Genomic DNA, 7455 nt, shown 5'->3' with positions numbered 1-7455 from the left:
TGCACGGAGGAGGAGGGGAACTATGTTAAGGCAGATCGCTGGCACTCTCTCCATCACCTGGCTGGATTGTGAGCGATTCTGTAGAGGATCAGAAAGACTGCCTCAAAAGATGAGTTAACTCAGAACAATGTACACACAAAGCAACCCATCTCACTAAAAAAAAAAAAAAAAAATGAAGATCTGAAAACCCTGCTTGAGTCTTTGGCAGTCGGAAAGAAAGTTAGAGTCAGCCTAGATGTGTGACCTTTCTTCATCCAGGCACAGCAGAAGGAACACAATGTGGAATATATATTATATATATATATATATACATACACACAGAAAATATTGAATGGCAGGCAGCAAATGTTTGACCCGATTATGTGACATCATCAGTGGGGGAGAGATGGTGATTATTTATTCTGCCAATGAAGTTGGAGGACGTTATGTTTTCACCCCTCTTTGTTTGTTTGTCTGTTTGACCCCACAATTTTTCATATATCATTGTGAAATTTTTATGGAAGATTCATATCCTGATAGGCAAGAACTGATTCGATTTTCAAGGTCATAGGTCAAAGGTCAAAGACAGAAAAAATCTTGGAAAATTGGAAAAATCCATATCTTTAACATTGAACAAATCTTAAAAATGCATAACTCTGTCAAAAATATCAACTTCCTTTCATATTTGAGAGTGTTATGTACGATGGTATCCTTTATCCACTGATCCAGTTTTATCCTGGATCTGATTCAGATTACACATTTTGTGGCCACGTAAATTTAACATTGAAAACCCCATTTAATGTATATTTCACATTATATCTTAATCAAACGTGCCCCAATCACTCTCATTTTTGAAACTGAGGTGCGGACTGGCACTGACAAATTATGATCTGGATCTGATCCGAATAGCAGATTTAGGGGGTACTTGATTTTAACATTGAAAAGCCCTTTTGATCTATATTTTGTGTTATATTTTATCTTATGAAAAGCCACTTCTAATAGGACTTTGGCCTTGAAATTTTTTTGCAAGGTAAAACTTTGTGGAATTGGAAACTAGTGTTGGTGGAGGTTTGCGCTGTATGAGCGTGGTGCTCTAGCTCCCTCTGAGTTGGCCTCAGCCAGAACATAGTAGTCATAGTAACACATTATATTCATGCACTGATCAATCTCAGTTTTGTGTGTCATAGTAAAACATGCTCAAGCAAAGTAAGTCTTCAGAGTTAAAAGTTTTCAGCACATTTAGGTAACAGATAGGCTAAAGCGATGCTTATCGTGTCAGATATTATTGTCCTTGTCTGGTTTGAAAGGCAAGTAAGGTCTTCGATAGATGATGGAGGGAGGAGAGTGTGCTCAGTCACAGGAACCCAACACCTGGGAACCGCCCGCCCAGCCACACACTGGGAATACACACAATGGCTAAAAAGGGATTCTGACAAAGGGGAACTTCCTTGACTCCCAAAAGAGGTGTTCGAAGTACTGTAGTCATGTCACATAATGACCGCAATTTCAACTGAATGAGGAACAGAGATCAAAATGGAGAGAAACACATGAACTCAACAGCTGGATGAAGCAGCAATCATCTGCTGCCACTTACCTCTCACCTCAAGTTCTCTAAATGGAAACAGAAAGATTTCCAGTGGAAACACAATGATTCCAATATAAGTACTTCTTAACAATTGCAAATGTGCCTCAGGATATGTCTAACTTACCCAGGTGGTGCTCAGTAAATGATTTCAATTAAATTTATTTATATAGCACCAAGACGGTTCACAAGGGTATGGTCTAACCTTATCAACCCCCCTGAGCAAGCACGTAGGCAACATTTATATTCTGTTCCTCTTTACTCTAATCAAGCATCACAGGGGGCTGGAGCCTACCCCAGAAGTCGTAGGATGCGAAGCATGATACAGCCTGGACAGGTTCGCCAATCTATCACAGAGTCACATATCAATGGCCAACACACATTCACACTCACAGGCACACCTACAGCCAATTAAAGTCACCAATTCACCAAAACTGCAAGGCTTTGGAAAGTGGAAGAAGTGAAAAAACCCGAGCAGAACCCACATGAACACGGGGAGAACATACAAAGTCCACACACAAATGCACTGGTGGGAAGTGATCTCACAACCTTCTTGCTGTGAGGCAACAGTGCTAACCACTAAGCCAACATGCCAACCACCTATAGGCAACAGTGGACAGGAAAACCTCCCTCTGCCATGTCTGAGGAAGAAATCTGAAGCAGACCAGACTCAGAGGGGTGTCCAGCTGTGTAGGCCATACTAAGAATCACAAAAATCAAGTAAGCAAAGTACAACAAAGAATTTTCAAACATGCAAAACAAAAACAGAAAAAAGTTTGACATCCGAGTCAAAGAGATTTTTCACTTAATCAGTCTGATGAGCAATAATAACAGAGTCCAAAGTTAACATTGGCTGGTCAAACTGATGCCCATGTCTCACAGAACCAGTTACCATCATCTTGGCCTTGTCAGAATTTAAAAGTCAGAAGTTGCTAGACATCCAGTTTTTCACTGAAGCCAGACAATCCTCTAATGTCCTAGTGTGGATGAGATTATCTGTTGTTATTGCCTTGTGCAACTGAGTGTCATCTACACAGCAATGGAAAGTAATTCCAAAGCATCGCAATATCTGACCAAGAGGTGCTATATAGCAAGAGAAAAGCAGACGGCCTAATACAGACCTGTGCAGCACCCCATATTTTACTGTAACACAATTTGAAGTATACAAAGCACACTGAGAGGGACAAGATAAGTAAGATGCCAAACACACAAGAACATGGTAAGTAAATGCAAAATAATTCTCAAGCCTGTCCAATAATATATGGTGATTAACCGTATTAAATGCAACGCTAAGGTCCAGCAATAGCAGCACTGTGCTGGTATCCATATCCATTCAAGCAGAAGATCATTCAGCACTTTAGCAAGTGCCGTCTCTGTGGAGTGAGTCATTCTAAACATGGACTGCAGTGTCCAAAGACAAAAGGATAGATTCAGTATCTGTCTGTAATTTTTCAATGAACCCAGATCTAAGTAAATTTTCTTAAGGACAAGTTTGATCACTGGAGATTTAAAGCTTGTAGGAACAGAACATGAGGTTGGGGGTGGTGGCCAAGTGGTTAATGTGCTTGGTTTCAGTTCAGAAGGTTCCGGGTTCAAATCCCACCCCTGCCACATTTCTCCATGTAATGTGGAGTTGCATCAGGAAGGCCATCCGGCGTAAAACCTGTGCCAGTTCAACATGCAGATCCACCTTGGATTTGTTGTGGCGACCCCGAGTACAAAAACAAGGGAGCAGCCGAAGGGACTTACTAGGAACAGAACATGAGGTTAGTGACAGGTTAACAATTTTCAGGATAATGGGCCCAGATTTATTCAAGGGTTAAAACTTCTTATAAAAGAAAGAAACCAAGAATACCATTTTAAAAGTAATTCAAATAATACTAGAGCATCAGGCTCATAGAGCGCAAACCTCCACCAACACTAGGTTCCAATTCCACAAATGTTTACCTTGAAAAAAAAATTCAAGGTCAAAGTCCTGTTAGAAGTGGCTTTTCATAAGATAAAGTACATGTGATCAAATGTCAGGAGTATGTATTTAGTTCATGCACTTGAATCAAAGTTGTTGTTGTGGTGGTGGTGGTGCTCTCAAGTTTGCTTTGTTTTTAAAATGTTTTTGGTTTCTGAATTCTTTTTCAGATAGTTTTCACAAAACATTGCTTATCTCTGCTACACACAATTTGTCATTGTTTTTTGGAACTTGGTTTCTGACTGATAACTGAAAGACAGACAAACAGTGCAGGTAAATCCATAACAGAAAAATGAGAGTCATTGAGGCACTTTTAAGTGAGATATAAAGGACACCAAATGGGCTTTTCAATATTAAATTCAAATGTCCACAAAATCCACAAATTGTGTCAGACCTGGATCACACTTTGTCAGACAATAGTGAGTGCCAGTCTGCACCTCACTTTCAAATATGAGAGTGATTGGGGCACATTTGATTAAGATCTAATCTAAAATATACATTAAATAGGGTTTTCAATGTTCATTTTAAATGGCCACAAAATCTGTAATCTGGATCAGATCTGGATCAAACTTTGTCAGTCAGTAAAGGCCCCTTCACACATAGTGCGAATATGTACAACTCAGGGCAACTCCTGTCGTAACAGCTTGTATGAGCGCACCACAAAACCATCACACGATGCTGGTGCAACGGTTTGTGCATGCAGGAACACAGTGCCAGCAGCTGCACGATATGTAACCACATTGCGCACCTGCTGTAAAGAAAAATAAAGCTCTGGTTGCCAGTCAAATGTTTTACCACTGAGCTACCATCGCTGGCCTGTGAAAGGTGCAGCAAACTGCCTGATATCAGGAAGGACATGGGCGTATTTAAAAAAAATAAAACCACACACCATAAAAAAACATTGCATTATATTTAATCCCTCTTATCAAGCGGGCAATACAAATATGATCCATCTGTTCCTCTGTAGATGACCCATGGTCACAGATGTACAGTCATGAAATGACATGAATGAGAAGCAGTTCACTCGTCTCATCATGTCCACATCTACTGACGCATGTTCAGCCGGCCCATGCACGTGTTCTGCTGGCGTGCCTTAGGACTGACACCACGTCATGTGGAACAGAGCTCACGTGGGTGACTTGACAGTCAGATTGCCTGCTGCGTGTTATGATCTGACGGTCCATTTCAACCTGGAGGCAGCCTGTCAATGGGCTACGGAGTGTGTGCGCACTCACTGCAGCCCCTCGCCACAGGGACATATGATTTTATATATGTCCACGATAGATCTCTTTCAGTGCAGCTTCTTGTTCTGACTTTAACACGAATTTAACACTCAGGTTTTTCATCACCAACTGTAAATGGTAATCAAACCATTCCAATTGTATCTTTCTGAACTCTTCCACATCAAACTCCATCGTGCTAATGTTTACAATGTGCTTGAGCGATAACAGGTGAAGTTGCTCATAAACTTTAGGTTTCTTAAATACTCTTAAAACTTCAGTTCTCTTTATAATTTTATTACTGGTTTTAGAATTGATTTAGAAGAGATATGCTCATTATCTCACAGGAATATATCACAATTATCTGGGAACTACTTTTTGCGCAGGAAGTCATCAAGCACGGCAGACGCGTACTAACACGGACTACCCAGAAACTGGACAGTTGTTCGACCATAATTAGAGCATCCACTTTTAGCTTGCCATAAGCTAAGCTAGTGGCACTCGTGAGAGTGTGGCGAGCGGTGTTAGATGTTCGTGTGTGTCACCTGGACGTTGGCCAACACCTGCTGAGAGAAGGTTCAATGGGCTTGCACAGCGCACACTCTGTCTTTCAGCCACTGGTGTGCACAAACAGTTGTAGCAACAGGTGTACAAGACAGCTGCGATTTTACACGTTTTGCACGATTCCTGCTTCATGTGCACTTTATATGCAAATCGACCAAATCTGCACTATGTGTGAAGGGGCTCGAAAGGATACAAACCTACATAATGTTTCCAAATATGAAAGAAATTCAATCTTTTTTGACAAAGAGTTATGAATTTTTGAATATTTGCTCAGTGTTAAAGGACAGGGATTTTTGCAATTTTCCAAGATTTTTCCTGAGTTTGACCTTTGACCTTGTAAATTGAATCAGTTCTTACTTCTCAGGATATGAATCCTCTCTAAAAATGTATGACGATATATGAAAAATTTTGGGTTACAGGCTGTTCACAAACAAACAAACAAACAAACAAACAGGGGTAAAAACATAAGGTTTAATAATAATAATAATAATAATAATAATCAGTGTAAAATAAATTCTCCTACATTGTGAAGAACAGTACCATTTTGGCTGTTTTATGTGCTGGTCAGATCAGGTCAGATATAGGAGCATACACTGGTGCCACACAATGGTGCATCCACCAAACCAGGGTACTGCCCCAAGTCTTGAATGGCAACCACCAAGGCAGACAGCTGATCCATCCCCACCTGTGCCAAGTAACCATCTAGCAACCAGATGAAGCACGCTGTGCCCTTAGCCTTCTTCAGCCACTGGTATCCTCAACGTTGAGGCACCTTCTTGCTGGCTCTTGTTTGGAGAATTATGCTGCACAGCAATAATAATAATAATAATAATAATAATAATAACCTTTATTTAACCAGGTATAATTTCAGTGAAATTGATGAACTGGCCAAGAAAGGCAGCAGCACACATCATAATGTTCAGGTTAACATCAACATGAGAACATTGATGATAAATAAAATACAATCATTCTGATCATAATAACATTGTACATGATGTAAAGTCTCAAGCAGATTTAGATTTAGAAACACAGGCATTGCACAAAAGAATCCATTTGCGATATCGTAAAATAGACCGGAAGGTGTTCAAGGAAGGCAATCTGGGCAGTTTCGATTCAGATTGGAGAACATTCCAATCAGAGGGAGCTGAAAAATTAAAGGCTTTCATTCCCGCTTCAGGACGGACACGAGGTATGCGAAAACATAACATGTCATTCAAGTGCAGAGCATAAGAGCTTTCAGATCTCTGAAGTAAACTGGATAAATAGGTCGAACCACAGGCTATGAACATGTCATAGCTGATGTTGTCACACAATGCAAGTTATATTCCTCATCTTAGTGTCACTGAGTATTTGCTTGTTCGACACAAAGACTTTCCTGTAATACCCAAGGATTCTCCAAAGAGAGGTAATACCAAAGATTTTGAGTAACTGCAACAGGTCACTGGTTAGAAACTCTACAGTACAAGAGCAAGAACCAAGACCCTTTAAAATTTGGGCCTTTCCTTTCCTGTAAAGACATCAACATGGCCAAACACCTCCAGTGACCTCAAGACCCCTTGTCATGATGTCAAACATCAAATGTAGACAAATGTCAACGGATGTCAAAAGAGAACATCATCTTCATCTTCATTTGAGACATGTTTAGCCAACCTTGGAAGCCAAAGAAAAACACTCTGGTTTTTTGCAGTAAGAAGAGGCTGTATGCCTTCCAGCAGTTCAACAAATCAAGTTTCATGATAGTTCAGGCAGAACAGTGAAGACACAGTTTGTTGGCTGTTTTACAAATACCAGCCACATTATCAACCTCATTCATCTGCTCGCCCATAACATAAATCACCAGGTTCTGCTCAATTACCCTGAAATACATCTCTCATTTGAAATTGTGATGGTTGAAAGAATATTTAAATAAAAACTAGATATATCAAACCATTTTGAAAAAAAATTACACTGACAGTTTCTACATATTACGGTGAAAAGTCAGCATTTTCAGTACATACAGTAGTGTTCAGAATAATAGTAGTGCTATGTGACTAAAAAGATTAATCCAGGTTTTGAGTATATTTCTTATTGTTACATGGGAAACAAGGTACCAGTAGATTCAGTAGATTCTCACAAATCCAACAAGACAAAACATTCATGATATG

Source organism: Thalassophryne amazonica, chromosome 13, assembly GCF_902500255.1.
Source record: "Thalassophryne amazonica chromosome 13, fThaAma1.1, whole genome shotgun sequence".
NCBI lineage: Eukaryota > Metazoa > Chordata > Actinopteri > Batrachoidiformes > Batrachoididae > Thalassophryne > Thalassophryne amazonica.
This window is presented reverse-complemented; position numbering follows the sequence as displayed.